General features: G+C 45.7%; 1 protein-coding gene across 1 annotated transcript in view; it reads right to left on the reverse strand.

Annotated features, from left to right (window-relative positions):
- Window positions 1-26683, reverse strand: part of LOC147733683 (CDC42 small effector protein 2-B-like) — a 194431-nt gene extending 167748 nt beyond the window's left edge. The window contains exon 1 of the mRNA XM_086958255.1: window positions 26572-26683. The gene's annotated coding sequence lies outside the window, so the exon portion shown is untranslated. The remainder of the gene's footprint in view (window positions 1-26571) is intronic.
- Between the last annotated feature and the right edge of the window lie 382 nt (window positions 26684-27065).

The raw sequence follows: 27065 nt of genomic DNA on the forward strand, positions 1-27065 counted from the left end.
CTGATTTAGTTAAATGCATTAGTTGTAATACAGCGTGGAAACAGAAGGGTACCTTTCTACGCAGCAGAAAGTGAGATCAGTTTGTAAAGAAATGTGGCACCAACTGCCCCTCAGCAGTCAGGGGTGTCCTTGACTGAAATACAGCACTCTCAAAGACAGAGGGAGGGGGGGCAGCCCCCAGCAATAACCGGCAATGTTCGACCCTGAGAGCAACAGTGGGCCCTCACTGAAGAGACAGCCTCGGATGCAGCAACAAACACATGCCAGCTCGCCGGGGACACCATGCATCCCTCCTCACACACACACACACACACACACACACACACACACACATGCATCCCTCCACACACACACATACACACAACCCTTCACGTCACTCCCTGCAGCCTACGCTCCCCTGGTCAAGTGCCCCGGTCAACATCACTGACAGATGCCACCCTCGTACCCACCAACAAACTCTTACCTCAGGGCCGGGGGCAGCACCATGGCCGGAGACATCAGCAGGGGGAAAGAGCTCGGTCACCGGAGGAAGAGCGGGGGTGGGGCAGAGTGCAGATGGACGGCGCTCCTCAGGGTGAGTTGCAGAGTTTGGATGCACCACTCTTCCCGGTGTGGGGCTGACGGAGGTCTCCTGCGCAGCCCGGTCCGTCACGCGCCAGGTAAGCTGCAGGCGGGGAGCAAGGCTCTTTTTACACAGGAGAGCCCCCGCTGGTGCGGATCTCTGGCCTGGATCCCTCCTCACACACACACACACACATGCATCCCTCCCCACACACATGCACACAAAACCCTTCACGTCACTCCCTGCAGCCTACGCTCCCCCCGGTCAAGTGCCCCGGTCAACATAACTGACAGATGCCACCCCCGTACCCCCAACAAACTCTTACCTCAGGGCCGGGGGCAGCTCCAGGGCCGGAGACATCAGCAGGCGGAAAGAGAGCTCGGTCACCGGAGGAAGAGCGGGGGGTGGGGCAGAGGGCAGATGGACGGCGCTCCACAGGGTGAGTTGCAGAGTTTGGATGCACCACTCTTCCCGGTGTGGGGCTGACGGAGGTCTCCTGCGCAGCCCGGTCCGTCACGCGCCAGGTAAGCTGCAGGCGGGGAGTGGGGCTCTTTTTACACAGGAGAGCCCCCGCTGGTGCTGATCTCTGGCCTGGATCCCTCCTCACACACACACACATGCATCCCTCCCCACACACATGCACACAAAACCCTTCACATCACTCCCTGCAGCCTACGCTCCCCCGGTCAAGTGCCCCGGTCAACATAACTGACAGATGCCACCCCCGTACCCACCAACAAACTCTTACCTCAGCGCCGGGGGCAGCTCCAGGGCCGGAGACATCAGCAGGGGGAAAGAGAGCTCGGTCACCGGAGGAAGAGCGGGGGGTGGGGCAGAGTGCAGATGGATGGCGCTCCTCAGGGTGAGTTGCAGAGTTTGGATGCACCACTCTTCCCGGTGTGGGGCTGACAGAGGTCTCCTGCGCAGCCCGGTCGGTCACGCGCCAGGTAAGCTGCAGGCGGGGAGCGGGGCTCTTTTTACACAGGAGAACCCCCGCTGGTGCTGATCTCTGGCCTGGATCCCTCCTCACACACACACACACACACACACACACACACACATGCATCCCTCCCCACAAACATGCACACAAAACCCTTCACGTCACTCCCTGCAGCCTACGCTCCCCCGGTCAAGTGCCCCGGTCAACATCACTGACAGATGCCACGCCCGTACCCCCAACAAACTCTTACCTCAGGGCCGGGGGCAGCTCCAGGGCCGGAGACATCAGCAGGGAGAAAGAGAGCTCGGTCACCGGAGGAAGAGCGGGGGTGGGGCAGAGGGCAGATGGACGGCGCTCCACAGGGTGAATTGCAGAGTTTGGATGCATCACTCTTCCTGGTGTGGGGCTGACAGAGGTCTCGTGCGCAGCCCGGTCAGTCACGCGCCAGGTAAGCTGCAGGCGGGGAGCGGACTCTTTTTACACAGGAGAGCCCCCGCTGGTGCTGATCTCTGGCCTGGTCCGCTCCTGAGACCGGAGCTGCGCAGCGCTGCCCGCGAGCTGGAGTACAGCTTCCTCCCGCCTGGGGGAAGTGGAAATTGAGCCCACAAGGCTCTTCTTTGTCCCAGCCGGCCCCGCCCACCGTTAGGCACGGGCACCGGCTCCTCTCTCCCTCTCTTCTTGCGCTTCAAGGAGGGGTGGCACGAGAATTGGCACAAGTGCGGCATGGGCAGCCACGATGAACGGAAAGCGCTACGAGAAATGACGATCCTCACCGGCAGACGATAAAAAAAAAATGGCGGCCCAAAGCTCCGAAAAATTTCGGATTCGGGGGCGTGTTTTGCTGTCCTGAGTGACTGACGACGTCACGAGCTAAAGAACAGCAAAACTTACGCCCCCGAATCCGAAAGAGACGGGGCTAAATCGGAGTGACGGCTCTCTCCTCCAATGGCTGGCCTCCGTTTAGGAAGCCAGCCAATGGAGGAGAGACGAGGAGGGAGGCGGGTTTAAGCTGCCACACTAAGAAACAATAATTCTCGGACTTCCGGTATGCCTTCAGCAGACCGGATATTAGCTCGACCTAAAAAGACATCAAACGGAAAACCGTTTTAAGTCCCCCAGAACCAGCCCTCAGGGCTTTTGAATAACTGAAAGTGGCCATAACCAGCAGTCCGATCCTAATCTCCGCCGACTACTCCAGGCCCCTTATCTTGCAGAACGATGCTTCAGATGTAGGCCTAGGGGTGGATCTTTCCCAACAGACCAGAAAGGCCTTGAACGACCCATGTTGTGCATCAGCCAGAAACTCTTCCTGAGGGAACAACACTACCTTTGATTGAGAAAGAATGCCTAGCAGTCAAGTGGGCAATAGACAAACTTGGGTACTACCTGGAGGGAAAGCATTTCATCCTTTACACTGATAACACCCCATTAACGTGGATGAGTAGGAACAAAGGAAACAACCCTAGAGTCATGATGTGGTTCCCATCCCTCCAGCCCTACTCCTTTGTGGTCAGACATGGGAAAGGTGACCATATTTCCAATGCAGACTTCCTATCTCGCATACCATATCTCCCCGATCGGTAAGAATCTAGGGGTGGGGTATGTCAGGATCTGGTCCCGTTGACCCGGAATCAAAGGACAACAAAGGGACTCTGGCTCACTGGCCTGCACTGTTATTGTCTTTCCAGCCCCCGGTATCGCTATGTGACAACAGGTATGTTGATGAGGATCAGGACGAACAACATTGCGGGATCTTTAAATCCGCTATCCCGGAAGCAGAGTTGGATTTAAGACCCGCCCCTGGAAATGGGAGCGCAACGTGCCAGAGAAAGGAGAACACGCCGAAGAAGGAGACCAGAGAGCCATGACTTAAACAGAAGGTCGAGAGAGAACGCTCACCATCTTTGTGGACGGAGGAGGAGGGAAGCAGACTTCCTGCACCGGGACTTTGTCAGTGAACGTCTCGGAGGTGAGCCAGAAAACCAACAACCTTGCGAATCGCCCAGCCGCGTTCCTAGAGGAACGTGGCTTGCCCTGGTACGTGCCCGGTACCTGGGATGTGGGGGGCGGGCGGGGTCTAGAGTGAGAAAACCCGTCAGGAACTCCGTGTAGTCGGAGAGGGTAGTTCATCTGTACCTACGGTGGCAGTCTCTTACCTTCTTCACCCTGTCCTCTGCAACGGGTGCATTCTTTTCCTCACTCCCTTGCCCTCATTTCAGCCATTGCTCATCGCACTGACTTTTTGTCAGTTTCCTTCTTTTGCTTTAGGTGCCGTCCCTCCTGACTGGAAATTGGGAACCAGTGGAGAACAAGCCAAAGCCACAAGGAGAAGCAAAAAGGATTCCCCAAAAGGATACAGAATATTGGTTTACATTTAATTTCGTTCTCCCCTATTTTTTTTTTTAGCATAAATAAATTCATATGCCTGGCATATCTTGTCGTGTGATTCCTGCAGATCCAAACATGTTCTCTCTAACCACTTCAGTTGATCAATAAAATTATCTTCATATAGAAATCCAGCCTAAAATGTCCTTAGAAAAAAAGTAGCTCTTCATCACATTATTACAAAAGTTCTAAAATCTGTGGTTTCAAAAGGAGTAACCCTGTGCATCAAAATAATCTTCCACACCACAAGCTCCCAATTTAACCAATTATGCTTGGACAATTGCCTAATTACTTTGACAATTCAGTCCCTATCTCCCTGACCGGTTTCTCACGCATTCCCTTGCGGAATTCACTGTCCATTCTCAAATCGGGTTCCCCAGCCGATCCATGTTTAGCTAGGCAGTTAGCAGCAGATGCGGAGGAGGTCAACCCCGAAGTTAATATTATTAATATATTGCTTCAAACAGCCACTGTTCCACCTGAGTGGAAACAGGCTAAACTACTCCTGCTGCTGTTGAAAAAGCCCTCCTTAAACCCTGCTACGCTAGTAAGCTACAGACCCATCTCACTCCTCCTGGCAGTGGTGAAGGTGTGTGAGAAGGTACTCCACAAACAACTCTCCATTTTTGTGGAGACCTCTGGTGCCCTCCACCCAGCCCAGTCGGGATTTAGGGCCACATACAGTACTGAGACTGCCCTTGTTGAGATGTTAGAAGCTATGAGAGAATACCTAGATGTAGGCGGCAGGGTGGCCCTGATTTTATTGGACCTCTACAGCCTTCGATGCGGTGCCACACCGTCAACTGTTGGCCCGTCTCTCTAATATTGGAATCTCTGGTTCTGCGTGGGATTGGATTAAATACTTTTTAGAGGATCGAACACAGCAGGTATGGCTGCCCCAGTTTTCTTCGGCACCAAGAAAGGTGATCACGGGAGTCCCTCAAGGATCAACTTTGAGCCCCCTTCTCTTCAACCTATACATCACACCTTTAATCTATTTGGCGGAGAAGCTGGGAGCTAAGATCATAGCTTATGCTGATGATACTCAGCTCCTCTTTACATGGAAGGAAAAAGATTTGTCTCCAGACTTAGCCAAAAATTGCCCCTCAGCAGTCTTTAACAGGCACACAAGGGCTCAGCTCAAATGAAACAAGGACAAGTCTGAGGTTCTTCTATATGGTTATGTCCCTCCCAATTTCAGGGAAGATCTTTGGCCTGTGGACTATCCCAGGCCTAACTCAATGGGCAGTCTGGTGACGAATCTGGGGGTCTGGTTCAGTGAGGACCTCAGATGCTCACTGCAGATAAAAAAAATTAACCGGAGTGTGCTTTGGTACACTGAAATCACTTTCTACCACTGCTGCCCAGATCAGCGAAGGAAATGGTGACTCGTGCCCTCATCTTGTCTCGCATAGATTACACCAATGCATTACATATTGGCCTTCCCGGTTCTCAGCTAAAAAAGCTGCCGACTATTCAAATTGCGTCCGCGAGAGTGCTGCTGGGCATTTCTGGTAGATCAAGTACAAAGCAACATCTCCGGGATTTGCATTGGCTCCCTGTGGTGCAGCATGTTCTGTTTAATGCCCTTACCATTGCCCACGGCGCCCTATACAAATCCGGGCCTTCTTATCTTAGGAGATGCTTTGATTTCTATGTGCTCCAAAGGCATTTGGGATCAACAGCCCAATGCCTCGCAGTTATCCCCCGTTTTCGCCTTGCTCGAACAGGGGGTAGCTTCCTTTCTTTTAGGGCAGCCAATGCTTGGAACGCCATCCCCTACGAACTGCGAAACACTCAAGACCTAAGGCTGTTTAAAAAGCAGTTAAAGACCTTGCTTTTTAACTAATACACAGCTCCTTTCCCACTCCTCTTTCTGTCTCCTGTAGCTGGCTTTCACGCCGGGAGACTCCAGTGTATCCGTGCGCGTTACAAGTGCTGCATAACATAACAAATTGTGCCACCCAACTGTTGCCACCAGGGTGATACACAGATATCCTCCTGTGTCCAGTACCATTCCACTTCACAACATTTCCCTTACATTCCAAATGAAATTCTGAAATATAGTCACTAACTGGACACTTGGGTAAGGCTCTTAAGAATAGTTTGTTACAATAAATCTTCAGAGAACTCCCATATCTGCCTTCCTTACTAGTTCCAGCTCTGGTCATTTCGATTAAACTAATACAACTATGTACTTCCAATCACCACAATTTTCTTGGATTTGGTCCATAAGGTCAATCCTTTCCCATGGCATATAGGTGCCACTCAAGACAACAAATAGTGGCCTCAGCGTAACTTGTCCAAATTGCTATACTCTACACAATTCCTTAACTTTTGTTTTATTTCTATATCTAGCCAAGGTCACCAGAACCCACTCTTAGCTCTAAATGTGGTTATGATGACCCCTAAATGTCCTTTATACCAAACATCCAAAAACATACCTCTCAATTTTTCTGGGGGTATCACCTGCCTCATCTCATCACAAGTTCATCATCCATTGAGAGTTACTTTCTCAAAACAATCTCACTTCATTACAACCAGTATCATGTGAGTTTGTATCCCATTCCTATTGCCAATTTGTCAAAAGATTACTCCAAACTGTTGCTATAAAAAGTACCAAAGTTATTGCAGCGCTGACAAGATGTTATCAGTTGTTTGATATACCCCCACCACCTCCCCCACAGAGCCTTGAACCCCTCACGGGTAAGTAGCGCACTTACAATTCTCCATTTGATTGATCCAGATAAATACAGGCAGCATAACCATGTCTTTCATATACTACTGCACCAATTATAACCGTGTTCAAATATTAGAGGCTAAAAAAGTGATTTATTTGTAACAATTAGTTCTGGAATTTGAATATCTTCAATAAATTCATTAACACTGAAATTTCTCTGCCTAAGTGCAAGATCTGGTAACACTTTGAAACAGTGAGGAAAAGGTGTCTCAAAATAAAGCATGTTTTAAAAAACTGCATAAGAAAAACTTTTTTTCAATGTCATTAAAAAAAGTAGAAACAGGTTTGAGAGACACAACATCCTTTGCTTCCAAAGCAACTTTTCATTTCTACCCCTTGAAAAATGAAAGGAAACTTTTACCGGCTTGAAGTTTCACATAAGAGGTAAAGCTGTGCCGTCACCCTAAGGTAGCTCAGTTCATTTTGAACTGTCTATTGAATGAAAACTAAAATCCTTCTCTGAGCTTCCATTACAGTGGCTGCTCCGGGATGGAGGAAAGAGGACTTATTCATGTATTCATTTAATTTCTTAATGAAGCATACCCATGAAGGATAACTTCTGTTCCAGATAAGTAACTTTGCATGGTATCGTCATTAATGTACATGAAGAGTCAACAGAATAGCACATTTGTCCTTTCCTAGAACAGGCTGTAGAGCCATTAATAATATAATTAAAGAAGCATACCAAGACAGCAACAACACTGGAGATGTGGGTATACTGAAAAGTCTTAAGCAATTTAGAGTCGGCCTTCGAGCCAAGAACAAGAAGTGAAGTACAACTACTTTTCGACTAATGTTCCATTCTACTTTTTCCTTAATTACAGCAATGGAAGAACATTTTCAAGGCAATTTATGTAACTCGTAGCCTTTTTAAACTTTATTTTGCAGATTTTCAGAAAAACAAAGCAGAGCACATACACCAGTAATTATATATAGCAGGTCCATCTCAATAATGGCAGTACTTTACATTCTCCGCAGAAAATATAGCCGTTCATCCCGGGCATAACACAATGTGATAATCAAAAACATCTTGTACGTAAGGGTCATCCCCTTAAAGTGTCCAGAACACATAGATTATCCAGCATATGGATAATTGTCTGAATTAAATTGTTCCAAGCATGTAAGAATATGAGTTCAAATGTACTATCCTACTCAGCTTATCCCCACTGGCTCCATACCCTGGCTTCGTTGTGTAGCGGAAGATAGCTGCTGCGAGGCCAGATATTTACGGAGAGGCCCCCAAACATCTTTAGGTCTGGAGGATGTAGGACTGGTGGTAGCATATGTATCGTTGTGCGTTGTACAAGTTATCATACTTCGTACCCATCCCATTGCTGTTGGCACTTTCCTACCACCCCAGCATATCGCAACCTCTCGTTTGGCTAGTAGCAAAGCAATAGCAGCGAATCTGCAGACTTTCAACGGGATTTGCACTGTATACCCCAACAATGCAATTTCTGGGATCCGCTGCAACAGGGTTTGGATCATTACACTGAGGAGCCGGTGCACTTCTTCCCAGTACTCGTGGACTCGTGGACAGCTCCATGCCAAATGTGCAAAGCCTGCCTGTGGTGCTTGGCAACGTCGACATGCGTTTGGTCTGGAGGGGTCTATCCTATGCGTTCTGGCGGGTGTAGCGTATAACCTACGGAGAAATTTAAAATGTATGAGTCGATGTTTACTGTTGAATGACACCGTCCCTGTGACCCTGCAGCATGCCACCCACTGTTCATCTGTGATTGATATGCCTAAATCCGACTCCCATGCAGAGCGTATTTTCGAGTCGTCTACTGGTATCTCATCGGAGCAGGCCTTGTAAAGTTGTGATGTAAGGTGTAGCCCTTTGTCGCTGGTTATTGCCAATGTTAGTGGGGGGAAGGAGGGCGGCTCCAACGGGTAGTCTGGGAACTTGGCACGAGTGCTGCGCGTAACCTGGCCAATATAAACTTGTCCATGAACGAGGCCTCTGAAAGTGCGGGTGTTTCTTCCGAGTCAAAGATATGACCATCAGGGAAGAGGTCTCCTATTGTGTGGAAATTGCATTTAGCGCAGGTCTGTTGAACTATTCTCTCAGAAGTAATGGGTATGTAGGGGGGTTCAATACGGGAAGTGAGGAGGAGTACAGAGCGCTCCCCCGTGCAAGTTTATTTAGTTTCTGCCACGTCCAACTGGTAGTATAAACAGGTTGTATGATTTTTGGATCACTGGGAATTCCCGAGGGGATCACAGAGGCTAATGCGCCAGGAAAAACAATGTCTGATTCGGGGCGGAGATAAGTAATTCTAGCATCTGGGTGGTACCAAGAGTGTGCGAAGCTGGCTTGCACAGCAAAATAGTATAGACGGAGATCAGGTACAGCAAACCCACCACTTTCGTATGGTAGAGTCATGACCTGCCACCGCACTCTGGGCGTCCTGTCACCCCAAACTAATTTAATCAGCAAGGACCGTAATGTGCATAAGAATTTAGCAGTTAGGGGGATTGGGATATTCTGAAATAGATACAAAAATCTAGGAAGGACTACCATTTTTATTAAGGCTACGCGGCCTGCCATAGAGAGTGGAATTTTAAGCCAGGATGCAACGCGCATCTACAGTTGGGAGATCGCCACTCCGTAGTTCCGGCGCACAGTCTGTTCCACATCACGATGAACGTGGATTCCCAAATATTTCACAGAATCGGTACACCAGTCCAATGGGAACTCCATGGTACACTGATTCATTCCCTCAGTGTGCGGGAAGATAATTGATTTACCACAATTAATTTTCAGGCCAGAAAAATTGCCAAATCTTAGATCTCCCCGAGTAGTGCATCTAGGTTAGTCTGGGGGTCATAGACATACACAATTGTGTTGTCTGCATACAGGAAAACTAGTAAAGGGCCTGTCCGGATCACCAATCCTCTTTGGAGGGGTTTGTCTTGGAAATGTCTAATCAACGGGTCCCTTGCCAAAATAAATAATAAAGGGGAGAGGGGGCAGCCCTGGCGCGTCCCGCGTGCTAGAGCACAGGGAGCAGACAGGGTCCCATTTAACCGCAGTCTGGCTGTGGGTCGTGTGTGGAGTAACGCTGTGGTGGCGATAAATCCGTGGGGCATACCCATACGCTGCATCACGGAGAGGAAAAATGGGCCAGCCTAGGGAATCGAATGCCTTCTCGGTGTCTAATAAAATTGCCGCTGCGGAGGTGTCTTGGGGTATTCTATGTAGAATATTAAACAGGGTACGGAGGTTTAAGGCGGTCGATCTATGTGGTACCAATCCCGATCGGGCCGGGAAAATTATGGACTCCATGAGGAGGGATAATCGGCACGCCAATGCTTTCGCTAGGATTTTATATTCCAAATTCAGAAATGACAGCGATCTATAGGAACTACAGTGGAGGAGATCCTTACCGGGCTTCGGGAGTAATATTATCACAGCTTCTCTTAGAGTGGGAGGAAGCTGCTGGGATTCTAGGGCCTCTGCATACATATCCAGTAAGTGTGGGGTTAATAGTTCCTTATATGCTTTATAAAATTCAGGAGTGTAGCCATCTAGGCCCGGGGCGGTGGATGTGTTCAATGTTTAAATTTCTTCATGTATGCTGTCGGCGGTAATGGGTTCTGTCAAAAAGTCTTGCATAAATTTTTCCAAATAAACCAGTGCTATCTCTGAGAGTTATTCTCCTGAGCAGATTGGTCAGTTCCTAGCTTAGTAGTGTATAACAGTTTAAAATATGATAGGAATTATCTCTGTATCAGCACAGGATCTGTAAGGGTATGTCCTGTTTCCGCACGCAGCTCCGTGATATATGCCTTTGCATATGGTGGTCGAAGCATCTGGGCTAAGACTCTGCCAGGCCGCTCCCCCTCTCAATATACTCTGGCCTTATGGTATTTACCCATATACAAAATCTCCCTGTCGGCCGACTCCCTGTATTGCAGGAGGAGGGCTGCTCTCTTGGTTTCATACCCAGGGTCGGGAGTTGCCTGATGTGCAGTGTCCAATATGGTCAGGCCCGACTCCATTCGGGACAAGGAGATCCGTAGATCCCCAAGTGTCCCAGCGCTCTGTGAAATGCACCCACCTCTCAAGTATGGTTTGAAGCCCTCCCACAGCACTGCCTCCGAGTTTACTGACCCTGTGTTGATATCAAAATAAGTTTCAATGGCGACATGTAGTGCTTCTCTAAAGTGCTCGTCTGTTAGTGCTCGTGACGGAAATCTCCATTGTCTCTCATACCCTTCAGGGCGGGGGACGCGCAACCTTAACAGCACAGGAGAGTGGTCGGAGTAAGACCTGGGCAACATTTATATATTATGAAACCAACTGGAGAATTCGGGAGTGGCCAGCCAGTAGTCGGGTCCAGGTGTTACTTGCGCCTGTGTAGGGTGTATGTGTAACGTGGTTTGGGTCTCGCGTGCGCCCCATGTCCAGTAATGAGAGGCGGTCACACGCAGTGCAGGGCTTTGCGTGCTCTAGGCTTCGGATCAGGAGCCATGGAGGTGCTATCGAGTGTGGATCAAAGGTAACATTAAAATCCCCTCCAATCAACAGGGGGATGGGGCCCAATTGCAGTAATTTTGCGTACAAGTCATGGAAAAATTCTGGGAAGTCAGTGTTGGGGCCAAAGAGACATCCTAATGCAATCTTGTAATAAAAAAGGGTGCCCACCACAATAACAAACCTACCAGAGTCGTCCTGTAGGACTGAGTGGCATTTGAAGGGCAGTCGCTTGTGAATCAAAATAGCTGTGCCTCTGGCGTAATTACTATAGTTAGTGAAATAGCAGTTTGGGCCCCAGGCAGCCGCAAACCGAGAACGATCTCCCAGTGAAAGGTGGGTTTCTAGCAACAGCGCTAGGTCTACGGCATTTCGATTTAAATAATGTAGAACCTGTTTCCTCTTCCGAGTGTTGTTTAAGCCTCTGACATTCCATGTGGCCAGGGTAAGAGGGGATGGACCAGTCGCGTGCCCTACTTTTGCCAGGGCTGCGGAATAAACTCAATAATGAAGTGCCGCCTAGGCTCGTACTCTGCTAACAAAGCTATTATCATAACAATTCCGAATTGTGTGCAATGCAATTTAAACAGTTCCCATCCCACCACCCCTAATCCCAGCCTTCCCGACCATCCGGTGAGGCAACATCCTATTGCTAAAAACAGCCCACAGTACCCAATAACATACTATTGTTACATCAAATGTAAATTTTAGGGGTACGAAACATATAATAACCATAGTTCAACGGTGTACACCAATTAGGGGGACATTTGCCATCCAGAGTGCAGTAACCAATGAGTAAATAATGACAACATATTAAGAAATGCTATCGAGGACACATTCGGTGACCAAATCAAAAAGGATATTATTTCATCCAGGGTCAGACGTGGAGAATAAGTCTGCACTAGCTTCAGATCCGCTCAGTAGGGGAGGGGAAGAGACACCGCCCGGAGAGCCCTTGTTGTTTTGCTTGTAGGTGTGACAGAAGTCCTGCACCTCCGATGGGTTTTCAAATATTCGGGGGCGTCCATTAATGTCTGCACGCAGTCTGGCGGGGTACAGCATCGCATATTTCAGTCCCAGGTTCCGTAGAGTGGCCTTGACACCCTGGAACTTTCTCCAGGCATCCTGCACCATAGTGGTGAAATCAGGGTATATGGACAGTTTAGAGCCTTGCCAGATAAGTTCATCTTTCTCTCTGGCCATCCGTAGCGTGGTGTCTGTGTCCCGGAAGTTCATTATCCGGGCGATGATGGGTCTGGGGGGGGGAAGGCCAGGGTTAGGTCTCGGGCCTAGTGTCCTGTGGGCACGCTCCACCACAAAACCTGGGGTGAACGGCTATGGAACTCGTAGCCTTCATGTTTTGTACATTGCAATAGTGCGCTGATCAGTGACTGATAAATGAAAAGAAGGGGTGTCCAATTGCTGTTAAGCTGCAGAAAAATGCTTCATAAATCATTAAAAGCTTTGAAAACATTGGCTCTTTAGCTGCTTAGACAACAGACCGTACTCCTTCCCCAGAACATCTCATCCCGAGGAAACAATGAAGACAGTTTAGGATAAGCACAGAGGTATAACTGTGCGTAGGGATTGCTGTCCATGTTGGGGTCTGCGTGAGTAGGTGTGTTAGTGACAGGTGATGTTAGGAGAGCAATCCCTGGGACGAGAATGCTTATGGAAGAGAAATATTTAGACTGTTATTTGTAGACTTTGTATTCTCTTATGCAGATAATCCAGCATCAGTTTGAGGTCAAGCAAACCCATTTTAGAAAGGTGATCAGAAATGTGTGCTCTGATTAGTAGTGAGTGGCTTTAATGAAGTGTGGGAGGGAGTAGACACATCTCATGCTAACCATGCCTTCTTAGGGCTGTGCGAAATTTGCATAAATTGTTTTCAGCGTAATTATGAGACATTATGGCAAAATTGCTCAAAATGCGAATCCTTCATTTTCAATTATATTTTAGTGCTAAAATATTTCCTCTCAAATCTTGGAGGACACATTTAAATAAATCCACCACGAAAAAGGCAAGACACCACTCGCATTCTGTTGTTCCTGTGTGTTTGCAATCAACTTTTTCCATGAATGGCATGCAATTATGTGAAGTGGCATAATGGTGTCATTTCAGGAATTTCGAGTAACAAGAGTAACACGAAATTCCCCAAATTATCAGGCATGATTTACATTTTGGCCAGGCCTACCCCTTCTATGGAGAGTCAGCTTTTGTGTTGCTTCTTTGGCGCAGCAGGACTAAACTAGGAGGTTGGTTGCATGAGGGAGATGGTTCTTTAAGGCAGGCTATCTACCAGAAGGCTGTGGGTCTTGTTCTTGACAATATTTTGGTGATTAACAAGAGTTCAGTCTTAGGTCAGTTTAGGAGTAGCTTTGTACTAAGCTATTGTTTAGGAATGATGCAGTCCGGAGCAGTGTGGGTGACAACAAAGAGACTGTAGGATACGCTATATGTGTCTTGAGACGGCAGGCACGATACCAAAAATGTTAGGTCTCTCAGGGTGTGGTGAAGATATGGAGTTATTATATGAAAATTGCACCATGACCTTCCCATTTGCACAGAGATTGACACTGTGCTTATATTTTTTGTTATGGTAATAAAGTTATTTTTCTCTGCAAGGGTGTTTTGTGTTCATTGAGGTGAGAAGAGAAATCAACTGTGTGCCATCACTAAGCACAAAGAAAACATGACATTAAGATGTCAAGATATCACAGAATTAACAAACATTTGTAATGCAAAGGTCTCGCATTTGCGAAAGTTTGAGCTATTGGCATTGTAAATGACAATGCCTTTTATTTAAACCTGCAAGCTGTGTGCAAACAAGCACTTTGTACTTATAGTCGATGCTAATGAGAAGCAAGGCTGGCAGTCTCTTTTATTGCCAGCCTTGCTTTTCGTAAGCAAGGACTATACGTACAAAGCGCGTGTTTATGCACTGTTTACAGGTTTTAAAAACAAATGAATAAAAGGCATTGTCATTTACAATTCCAATAGCTCCAACTCTTGCAAATGCGAGGCCTATTGCATTGCAAATGCTTGTTGAGAAATACAGCTGTCAAAAAAATATCCTACCACCATGCTCCTCAATTTTAAAAACACATAAAATTACCAAATAAATTGTGACATGACTGGTGCAGTAAAATCTGCCGCAAACTTCATAATAAAAGTGGAACTAGCAGACATATGTGGAAATTACAGAGAGCAACTTTGAAAAGGGGGTCTTCAAAAAAAGGTACTGCTAATTTTTTTGTTATAAAGTCTGCAACACATCATCCTGAAGGTCGCAGTTTGCTGATAACACAGAGGTAGGTGGTATACGTATACAAATAGGAACAGGTGTTCAAATAGAAATAGGAGTGTTTTAAAATTGGATCATGTTGCTGTAAACTAACAATGGACCCATTTAGAGAAACACATCACAAGTTGACTAACACAGGCATAATCAGCAAGTAAAGTAAAAAGCATGAATCAAAAATTATCGGCACATACTAACTAACCATTGTTCAGCTCAAAAATAGCTATACAGCATAGAGTATTTTAGTACAGCAAAAGAGGTGCAATATCACACTTAAAGCAAGGTTACGTACAGTACCTTAGTTGATAAATATACACAGGAATGCATGTAAATATAAAAAGAACAAGCATTTGCAATGCAATATGGCTCGCATTAGTAAAGTTTGAGGGATTAGTATTGTAAATGACAAATTTATTATTTATTTTTTTGTTTTGAAATTTTGGAAATTAATAACTTTGTCATTTACAATGCTAATAGTGTTAACTTGTGGAAATGTGACACCTATAGCATTTGTAATCAGTTGCTTGTGCTACACAAGGGCCGATATAACAGCAAGTTTGAACATATGCAACAGAAGCAATGAGTGAGAGTTACCATGGACACGAGGACGACGGCGGGGTGAAAGGAACTACAGACAGCAAGAGGAGGGCAGGCCTGCGGCCGTGAATAAGTGACGGCGGGGGGCGGGGCAGCGAAGCCTTTGATGTGCCAAATGCTGCTGGGGAACAGAGTTGGAGCCTCGGCGTGGGCTCAGCATCCTGTGATTCTGATCAAATCACTTTATCTCCCTGCGCCTACCACACAATGAAAGAGTCCTTGTGTAACATAACTGGTGCTCATGTGAAGCGCTCCAATACCTGCGGGTCGAGTTTGCGTTATATAAAATCCGCACACAAAAGAAGCTATGAGCAGAACGGGCTGCAAGGCGATTCAGGGTAATCGCTGAAGAGTAAAGGGATCAATATACGCACATCCGTTTTAGTTGGAGAGCAAAGGTCACTAGTCTGAGTTTGGGAAGATCCAGAACAGATAGAAAGAGCGCATAGCTCTATTTTAGCAGGACTGGCTGGCTGGCTCAATCGAGGGCAATCTACCGAAATGAGCGGTGACATGTTTCCAAGTATCTCTAATGACAGGCAGCGCAGAGTGCATGCATTCTTTATAGCAGATGGAGCATAAACACAACTCCGGACCAGAGCAAGAGGAACATTTACCAAACAAGCACTGGGGGAAGAGAGCAGGGGATGTAGAAGGGAGGCACGGCCTGCGGCCTTGAATAAGTGACGGCGAGGGGCGGGCATCCTGTGATTCTGATCAAATCACTTTATCTCCCTGCGCCTACCACACAATTAAAGTGTCCTTGTGTAACATAACTGGTGCTCATGTGAAGCGCTCCAATACCTGGCAGAAATTGCAAATGATTTCAAGTGAGTGGTATGTGGCATGGCATCAAAACATGACATCTTGAAAGCTATGAAAATAACTATGGGCACTCCTTTCATCATCCTCATGAGGGTGAACGGCTGAGTTGAGTCTGTGACACTTCTCTGTTGTCAACGTTCCTCTTCTGAGCTATCTTACCTTCTGTACTAATTTTCACGTTGAGAGGTTGGAGTCCGTTGCTTGTGCTACACAAGGGCCGATATAACAGCAAGTTTAAACATATGCAACAGATGCAATGAGTGAGAGTTACCACGGACAGCAGGACGACGGCGGGGGTGAAAGAAACTACAGACAGCAAGAGGAGGCAGGCCTGCGGCCGTGAATAAGTGACGGCGGGGGACGGGGCAGCGAAGCCTTTGATGTGCCAAATGCTGCTGGGGAACAGAGTTGGAGCCTCGGCGTGGGCTCAGCATCCTGTGATTCTGATCAAATCACTTTATCTCCCTGCGCCTACCACACAAAGAAAGTGTCCTTGTGTAACATAACTGGTGCTCATGTGAAGCGCTCCAATACCTGCGGGTCGAGTTCGCGTTATATAAAATCTGCACACAAAAGAATCTATGAGCAGTGTGAAGCGCTCCAATACCTGCGGGTCGAGTTCGCGTTACATAAAATCTGCACACAAAAGAAGCTATGAGCAGAACGGCCTGCAAGGCGATTCAGGGTAATCGCTGAAGAGTAAAGGGATCAATATACGCACATCCGTTTTAGTTGGAGAGCAAAGGTCACTAGTCTGAGTTTAGGAAGATCCAGAACAGATAGAAAGAGCGCATAGCTCTATTTTAGCAGGACTGGCTGGCTCAATCGAGGGCAATCTACCGAAATGAGCGGTGACATGTTTCCAAGTATCTCTAATGACAGGCAGTGCAGAGTGCATGCCTTCTTTATAGCAGACGGAGCATAAACGCAACTCAGGACCAGAGCAAGAGGAACATTTACCAAACAAGCACTGGGGGAAGAGAGCAGGGGAAGTAGAAGGGAGGCACGGCCTGCGGCCGTGAATAAGTGACGCACAGGGAGGCACGGCCTGCGGCCGTGAATAAGTGACGGGGCAGCAAAGCCTTTGATGAGCCAAATGCTGCTGGCAGTGGGAAGGCTCGGGCATGCTCTTCCACGAGGCGTGCACTTTTGAAAATCCGCTGGAGAGCCCTTGCTTGGCCTGAAGTATGGTTTGGCTGCATTATGGCTCTTTTCCTATTCCTGCGGAATAGGAAAGGCGAGCCCTAAAAATGACATACATGCACCTTCTGCAGTGTCCATAATTTGATCCCAAATTCTTTTGATAGCTCTGGCGGTCTTGAATTTGACTCTCTTGTAGTAGTTTGGGTCATGTACCCGAAATAAAAACTGACTGCTTTGTGGCCCTAGCAAAAATTGGTGGTAGAATAGGGGGGTTTCTTTAGACAAAAGGCTACGTATGCGTTGGATGAAAGTGGCAAAAAAATGGATTTTTAAATCCGGGAAATTTAATCCCCCTTTTTCAGTTGATAGTTTCAGTGCCGTCATTGACCTACGGGCTTTTTTGTATCCCCAGATATAGTTGCTACAAATGCTTTCTATCCTCTTAATGTATGATTTGTTCAGTTGTAGCGGGATGGACCTAAACAGGTAAAGTATTTTCGGTATTATTTTAATTTTGATTGTATTAATGCGTCCGATCAAGCTGAGTGGTATTTTATGCCAATTTTTAAGGGTGGATGTGATATCTTTAAGTAAGGGATCATTGTTTAATGGGATAATTTTATCGATGTTGGAAGTCAGTTTCACCCCTAAATAGGTGGCATTAGGGCATAAGCCTATTATCGGATGTAGGGGTTGATAATTCACTATCACTTGAGTTTTATTGACATTTAACCGATAACCCGAAATATCGCCAAAATCACTAGCTTCCTTAATTATGTTAGGTATAGCTTGTACCAGATCGGTGGTATATATGGCGATATCATCGGCGAAGGCGGTGATTTTTAGAAGAAAATGTGTGTGGAAAACACTTAGGAACACAAATTGCATTAATGTGCAAAACTGTATTAGGATTCACAGTAACTATGATTGTGGTATAGTTGGAAGCTAAATCACATTTAGTTGCTAAATCACAACAGGCAGAAATCTGGACACATTTTTGGAGGCACAAACCAAATTTAGATTAACTTAGCAGAAAACACACCGAATAGCCCTAACCACGTAAAGTGCAGAATTAGTGAAGAAACAATTGCAGGAGAACAGATCACTTTTTGGAACAAAATTACACTTAGTTTCAAAATTGCTTTTATGTGTATATCACCACTGGTGATACATCTGCGGGCACTAGCAAGAAAACACTGTGGTGCAAATTCAAAAAAGGCGTAGAAAGACTTGTAAATACAAAAGCACTTAGTAACAAATACATTTAAGTGCTCCATTGGCACAAAGTCAGCATGAACGTAGTATCACATTTAGGTTCATAAGAAAGAAACAGCTGCTGACTCCAAAAAAGACACATTCATAAGAGTAACCAGGAAAACACTCCATGTTATGAATTTAACTGGAGTATGGTAAATGTCACTCTTGAGCTATTGGTCTGAGTTTGTAGTAACACACGTACTAGTAAACCACAATCTCTAGCTCTGCCTTGTGCTGAAGTGATTTGATAAATGATGCTCGACATGAGCATTAAAAAAAGGTTTTGTGAAGTTGTATTAGATGGTGATGTGATACAAAGATACATAAGCATCCATAGCTCTAACACTAATGGGTAAATGGTGTTAAAGGAAGTCCTTTCCATATTAAAGTCCTACCTTTCTTGGACACATTAGACCATTTTATGCACAGGTGTCTTTTAAGCCTCAGTGATCGCCTCCTAAAATAGAGGTTTGCTAATTTGGTTAGGTTATTTACGAACTACTGCATGCCCTCGAATTTCAGCCGAAAAACCAAATTGTAGGTGCCTTGAGATGCCTTTGTTCCAACAAGCATTGGCAAAACCAAAAGGTCAGGACTTTTTGTCCTATTGGCTTTGCCAATGGCGTTTGCCGATGCGGTGCTGTATCGGACAAGATTTAAAAAATGAAAAAGAAAGAAATGAAAAAGCTGCAATGAAGGTGCGTACAAGCACAATTACATTTTGTTTTCATTTACAAATCCAAGGTGGAGCCTTACATTTAAAATAATTCTAGAAAATGTTAATGAAATGTAACAAGCACTTTTGAATAGCGGAGAGGCAGGCTGCAATTTGCTTCCTGGCAATCCAAATTATATAAGAAATTTATTTTTAAAAAGGATGTCGAGGCAGGGTATAAGCGGATGGGGAGCAGCAGTGCGTAGGATTAATTAGTCAGTGGAGAGGAGTGGAAAAGCAAGACACGTAGAAGAGAGCAGCAAGGCGCTCAGGGGAGTTTGGCTGGTAGAAAAACACAAGAGTGAGCAGCACACAAGGGAGACAAACATAGCACAGGGTGCATATTCGCAGTAAAAGCACACAATAGAGAACACATTCACTCTTGGAGTGCTAAACCAAATAGAAACAAGCAGTTGCAATGCAATAGGTCTCGCATTAGGAAAGTTTGAGCTATTGGTATTGTAAATGACACATTTTGTATTTATGTGCTGGTTTTGAAAATAGCGAAATTAATAGCTTTGTCATTTACAATGCCAATAGTTTTAACTTTCGTAAATGTGACACCTGTAGCATTTGTAATGCAATATGTGTTGTATTTACGTGACTTAGAAGTATTGATATTACAAATAACAATGGCTTTTAATTTTTAAAAATAATTAATACTTAAATAAAAGTTATTGTAATTTATAATGGCAATAGCTTAAACTTTTGTAAATAACTTGTGTGAAGATTATGTTCAGTGTGTTTTATTGCAACGAAAATCCAAGAACAGAAGGGAAATATTAACATCTTTTTGTGACATTTGTAATAAAGCTTGAAACATTGAGAGAACATATTTGAACCAGTTGTTGAATGGTTGCACAGATTGATGCTGTGGTGGCGCGGAGTGATGTTGTGGTGGCGACAAGTGATGCTGTGGCGTTCAGTGATGCTGTGGTAGCGCTAGTGATGTTGGGGTGCCCCTGAGTGACGCTGTGGTGCCCCTGAGTGATGCTGTGGTGCCCCTGAGTGATGCTGTGGTGCCCCTGAGTGATGCTCTTGTTGTGCGATAGATAGAGTGATGGCGATAGATAGCTAGAGGAAGGGGGAACGATAGCTAGAGTGAGGGTGATAGATAGATAGAGGTAGGGCGATAGATGTGTGTGGTAGTGTGTGCGTGGTTGTATGTATGTGTGTGTGCGGTTCAAGAAGGATGTATGTGGAAGAGAGCAGCAGATCAGCATATTATAAGAGAACAGGGAGTTAAAGAAGGATGCGTGTTGAAGAGATCAGCAGATCAGCACAGGAGAAGAGAAGGGGGGTTTGGAGAAGGGGGCGGTGAAGTAAAGAGCAGCAGATCAGGATGGGAGAACAGAACAGGGAGTTGAAGAAGGAGGTGGGTGGAAGAGAGCAGCAGATCAGCACAGTAGAAGAGAAGAGAACAGGGAGTTCAAGAAGGAGGCAGTTGGAAGAGAATAGCAAATTAGCACAGGAGAAAAGAACAGAGTTTAAGAAAGAGGCAGGGTGTTTGAGAGCAGCAGATTAGCTCAGGTGAAGAGAACATGGAGGTAAATAAGGAAGCGGTGGAAAAAAGCAGCAGATCAGCACAGGAGAAGAGAACATGCAGTTAAAGAAGGATGTGGGTGGAAGAGAACAGCAGATCAGCACAAGAGAAATTAACAGGGAGTTAAAGAAGGAGGCGGGTTTTAGAGAGCAGAAGATCAGCACAGGAGAAGAGAACAGGGAGTTAAAGAAGGAGGTGGGGTGGAAGAGAGCAGATCAGCACAGGAGAAGAGAACAGGGAGTTAAAGAAGGAGGTGGGTGGAAGAGAGGAGCAGATCAGCACATGGGGAGAGAACAGGGAGTTAAGTAAGGAAGCGGGTGGAAGAGAACAACATTAGCACAGGAGAAGAGAACAGTGAGTTAGAGAAGGGGGCGGGTGAAAGAACAGCAGATCGGCACAAGAGAAGAGAAAAGTGAGTTAGAGAAGGAGGCGGGTGAAAGAGAACAGCAGATCAGCACAGGAGAAGAGAAAAGTGAGTTAGAGAAGGAGGCGGGTGAAAGAGAACAGCAGATCAGCACAGGAGAAGAGGACAGGGAGTTAGAGAAGTAGGCGGATGGAAGATAGCTTAAAGATTATCACAGGAGAATAGAACATGGAGTTAAAGAAGGAGGCGGGTGGAAGAGAGCAGCAGATCAGCACTGGAGAAATGAACAGGGAGTTAAAGAAGGAGGTGGGGTGGAAGAGAGCAGCAGATCAGCACAGGAGAAGAGAACAGAGTTAAAGAAGGAGGCGGATGAAAGAGAACAGCAGATCGGCACAGGAGAAGAGAACAGGGAGTTAAAGAAGGAGGTGGGTCCCAGTGACGGATTGTCACATCCAAAAAAGTTGCCTCAGTTTTGCTGGTTGCAAAAGTAAATTTCAAGTTTGGGTCTAGAGTATTGATCCAGGTCAGGAAAGCCTGTAGCTGTTAGTCATTGCCGGTCCATATTACCAGGACGTCGTCAATGTAGCGTCTCCAGATCTTTAAGGACACAGCGAAGGGGCATTCCGGGTGTAGGACAAGTTTAGCCTCAAAATCGGCAACATAGAGGCCCGCTACACTGGGGGTAAATGTGCTGCCCATTGAAGTTCCAGTGCATTGTAAGAAGAGGTTACCTTTGTAAGAGAAAAAGTTCTTTCAGTGCTAGTGTAGCGCACTTCAAAATGAAATCTTTTGATGTTTGAAACTCCCAGGTAACTGAGTTGAGAGCAGTATTCAAGACCTCGATGGTATCGTCCCGAGGGATACTGGTATACAAGCTCTCGATGTCGAGTGTGACCAAAGTTACTGTATATCCTGTGAGGTCGAGGTCTTGGAGCACCTGGAGGAGGTTCTTAGTGTCCTTCAGGTAGGCTGGAGTGCTCTGGACAATTGGTTTCAGGTAATAGTCACAGAAGCGTGATAGAGGCTCAAGCAAAGAGCCTGTGCCAGACACAAGTGGTCGGCCTGGGGGGGGCATTCGGTTCTTATACGTTTTTTGTAGTGTATAGAAGTAAGGGACTTTGCTTTCATTAGTGCTCAGAAAGTCAGCCTCATTCTTGGAGATTTCTCCATCTTCTTCGGCTCGCCTGACTAGGTTACTGGTCGAGTTCGAAGATCATCTGTTGGGTCTCTAAGTAACGGGAGATACTTTTTCTTATCATCCAAAAAGGATTTGGCAAGCTCTTTCATAGTCAGCTGTATTTTGTATTACCAGACCTCCACCCTTATCAGCTGGCTTAATTGTGATGCTTTGGTCGTTTTGCAGAGCCTGCAGTGCGTGGAATTCCGCGGTGCTGAAATTGTAGTAGGTTGAGGGGTCTTGGCAAGTTTCAAGGTCCAGAAGCACTGCCTGTTCAAAGGCAGTTATAGCTGCTGGGACTGTGTGGGGTGGAGGGGTAAACATGGAACTGAGTCTTAATCCAGTGTCACCTTTTCTTGTGATTTCATTGGGGTACTCTTTCCATTCAAAGAATGCCTTAAGTTTGAGCTTTCTGAAGAATGCAGCAAGCTCGCAATGGAGCTTGAATTTATCTGGGTGGGTGGTCGGGACAAATCCAAGGCCTTTTTCAAGGACCTTGGTTTCGTTGGGGGACTGTAATTTATAACCTCAACAATAATCATTAAAGCGGTCTGCTTATGTGCTAGGGCGCGTCATAACCATCACGCCCTTTCTATCCCCCTACCGGTATCAACACCTTTTCTCTAGCATCAGCGTCTCTAAAATACCGCGGGCTAGTAAACCATCTAGACGCTCCCGGTTGCTAAGCAATGAGATACCGATCATGTGACTATATTGTCACTTGACGGTGATTGGCTCACGCTATGGCGTCACCTCTGGCCCCTCCTTTGACCACACCTATCCCGGAAACGATCCTTGCCTCGCTGCCGATGATACATATACGGCGTCTGGGTCCCGCTTCCACATCTTCGGGTCCAGTAGAGGGTGATGCAGGTACACTGAGGGTGCCGAGCGTCGAGGGCGTGAGTAGTACTTATGATTAACGATCGGCTCATCACAAAGCTAAGTACCGATTCTAATGTCAATGACTCACTCTATGTTTTCCTCCCCTTTCTGACAAACGCGCAGGGTGTGCCAATTACGTTCCCACCCCCCTCCTGTGACCCATGGTGCTCTTCCGTAACACTAACAAAGTGAGACATTTTTAACTTATTTATTGACGCGATCCATCTGTACCATTAATTTGATCGCTAATCGGAACCTTCCTTTTTTATTAAACCTACACACCTAGCTTGTACCACAAATAGCACGTAGCACTTCCCTCTGAATAGTAGCTAAAAACCCAGGGGCTAAGGTGGTGATAACTATATGATTATTTCGCACCACTACTGTCTCTGAACCACATTTGGAGCACCATAGACTTACGGTTACCATCAGAACAAATACTAAATGTATGTCTTGTTCTACATGTATGTCTTTGTCCCCTTATTTTCAGGTGCAGAAACCGCAAAGTTGAAGCCTCCTAAACCAGGAGTGATTAGGGAGACTTTCCTTTCTTCCTAATTTGTTGCACTTTTTCACTGTTTCTCATTATTTTTCACTTTCACGTCCCTAGATAAGGGTGGGCCTTAGCGCGTCCATACCACCAGGGTTTAATACACTTTTTAGTCCCGAAGAATTGCCCTGTAAATTTACACCGTTTCGTGGCAAGAAACATGTCGACTGATATTTAGGAAACTACCACTCAACTAAATGTGGACTGCTTCCATACACATAGATTTTAAAATAATGTCTTTAGTGATCATAGAATAAAATTCCTTTTGATACACTACAGACTATTTTTATACCCTCACCACTCATCAGCTTAGTTTGCACCAACACGCCCTAATTCTCACCAACCTGCTACGCAGCCGATCTGGCGTTGTAGCACACCAAAGAGACACTCGGTCTCTTTGGTGGAGCCCAATGATGGAGGTGGAGCCCAATGATGGAGCATGTCATCACCAGGTGGTGAGTGAGGGCTTTCTTTAAACGTCCTAAATCAGGCCGTTTTTCTACCCCCCCTTTTTTGCTCCCTATATGTGGTTAAGTGTAACCATAGGACACTCTTTACTCGTTAAGAGAAAGAGAGGCCAGGCCCTATGATAAAACTCCTAAGCGCATGGCCGAATGTCGTGTACTGTATGGCTATCTAGTCCCCCAGGGTTGGTTAGGTCCAGTGCAGACCCCTATTGTAGGATTCCAAGTCATGGGACCAGTCACAGATAGATATAACCAAAGGCAGTGCGCTGCAATATTTGGCCACCCAGAGTGGATTGGAAACCATTGCTAATGGTCAGGTCAGTGGCCGACCCGCTGCGTACGCCAAAGACCACGTCCTAAGGGAGCTGGAAGACCATGTCAGGTTGGGTGATCATTCCAACTCATAATCATCCTTTAATCAAAAAGCAGATGATGCCCGGAAACCAAGCACTGGCAAGACCAATAGGTTATGCCATTTAGACATATTGTCTGTGCCAATAGTTTTTATTCATGCTGTACAGCTAAAAACTGTGTGCACCATGCATGCCTACAAAATGACAAGATTTTTTTATTTTGGTTTCTCGAGTTAGATCTGTACAAAATGTTAAATAGCTCAAAAATGTGCTGCTTTAAAAAAAAAAAAAATCTTTTCATTTCAGGTGACGGGGGTACCGGCACAGAGGGCGCAGGTGACGGGGTACCGGCACAGAGGGCGCAGGTGGCAGGGGAAACCAGGCACAGAGTGCGCAGGTGGCGGGGGTAACAGCACAAAGTCTTGGTGGCGGAGGGAGGCCGGCAGGGAGCCCACGCAGAGGCCGGCAGGGAGCAACTGAGAGAAATGGGGAAGGGGCAGGGAGAAGCACATGGGCAACTAAGAGCAATACGTGGTGCAGTAGGTGGAGAGAAGTATGTGATGGGGAACGAACAGCTGTAAAATACATGCAATCTCATTGAGTGCTTATCCAAAAAAATACAAAATTGTGCTTGAAAAGTAAGCAATTGAAGGATGCAAGAGTACATTCTCCGGAATAGGGTCAAACACAAGAAGACTAAAGAAAATCAACACAAGCCAACAAATTAAAAACAATCAAGTCAGATTTTCAGTAAAGCCAAACAATGGGCAGGCTCTAAGCTCTCTGTAAGCTGACAATAGGTCTTTTTACAAACTGACAGCTTGTGCTGTCTGATATGCGAGACCGAAAATGAGGTTCTCTCCCCTCACTGGCATACCCAACAGCAACCCTGAATAAACAAACTGAATTAATCCTTAAACTCCATAACATGGAATAACATATAGCTATTCTAAGCCTCAACACAGCTGCACCATTGCAGATCATCCTTTCTTAACAGAATCAACACTTCAAATGGTCCATATTCATTTATCAAACTAAAGTGAGCAAACTTAAATCTTATGCCGCAATCGTGCTAGTTTTAGCCAAGTTTGGGCAGACTAGCATTCACATGATAAGTAGACTTCGATATGCTCTTAGCTGCAAAAATAAATGAAACAACACACACCTAAGCAACTTGATGATAATACAGTGCACTGAATACCCTCACAACGACCCTCGAAGAATCAAAGTACAGTACTTTGAAGACCTATTAAGGTCACTTAACCAGCACCTAAAAAGTACACTTATCACTCCCGCTCTCCATTATCATAAACAAACCGATCCTCTGATAACTGCTTCTCCACATGAAGATCAACATAACAACTCTCTCAGCAAACAATCTTCTTCACTCATATCTATTGCCAAATTATCCAGCCCGGTCCACGTAACCCTTTTTACTACATCACTAGTCAAAATGTCTCTTATTGTATACATTGCCAGAGCCTGTTTACAATGCATGAAATTGCTAGTTATCATTTACAACACCCTAGACGGTCGCCCTAATGTTTCAATCGCCACCAGCGGTTGTAGTCTCCTGTGAAACTTATGTCTATATTATTATTATTTTGTTTTTTAAATCACTCACACAAAGGCTCCTGCCTTCTCTCCCCCGACTGCTCTGTATCTCGATTGTCCCTTTACTTAAAAAAAGGTTTAGAATTACTCTTTATCTAGTTTGACACTTTCACAAGGTGAAATAAAAGGACCATAGAAAACTGGTAAAAAAAGTTAGAATAAGTATATTTGGACCGGTATAATAAGAGACAGAAGCTGTGTTAGCAATTCCACGCCCCACCACTGACTGAGCTGCCGGCAGAGACTTCCGTAATTACAAAATGCATAAGACATTGATTGCATGATGTTTCCCAAAGAAAGTGGAGTGCAAACTGAATAGATTCGCGAGACTGCGAGGAATGTATGAGTCATGGATTACATACTTAAGCATTAGTAATGAACAGTCAATGTGTGTCAACACCTTAAGCGGTCGCAAGCAAAGGAGAAGGGCGTTAGGGTAGTACACGAATACCAGTGGTGCGCTATAAAGTATTATTTGTCGACAGCATCCTTGTCATGAAAGTATCCCCAAAAGCACAGATGGATGTTTACTCTGTGAACAATCAGTTACCGACATACAGTAAACCAGACAGGGGCTGCGGACAGCTGTGAATTCATCCCACACATCGTTTCAAAAAGCTTTAAATAACGCACAACAGACTATGATGGGTGTAACCGTTCCACCTACCCCAAGTCTGTATCCTTAGCTAGACCGTGCCACAGCCGTCAAAGACGATTCAAAGAAGTAAAACTAAAACCTTCAAACCATTCCAAACCCAGCACGCATGCGCATAAAAGGGGTGACAGAAAATTCTACACGTGCGCAAGCGCAACGTCTTATAGAAATAAAAATAAAAACAGGACAATAGGAAGCAATTCATACAAACATGTTCACTTGAAAAACAGTCGCCAAATTACACTACGTTGTTCAAATCAGTAGAATTAAGATCATTGACTTTTATACATTGAATATGCAGATATAGTTCTATTGAACGCTTCCTCAATATTTTGCTTTATTGATATTTTTAAACATTTTTTTTTGCAAGACGATGAATTTGAATACACATTCAATATGATGCGTCTGTGACAAAATTCGCTAAATATTTCCCTGTGTTAACATTTTTTCCTACTGATTTCTGTGACCTCCTTCCAACATGCTGCACTTCAAAGATGGCCACTACT

This window comes from Lissotriton vulgaris, chromosome 2_1 (genome assembly GCF_964263255.1).
Source record: "Lissotriton vulgaris chromosome 2_1, aLisVul1.2, whole genome shotgun sequence".
NCBI lineage: Eukaryota > Metazoa > Chordata > Amphibia > Caudata > Salamandridae > Lissotriton > Lissotriton vulgaris.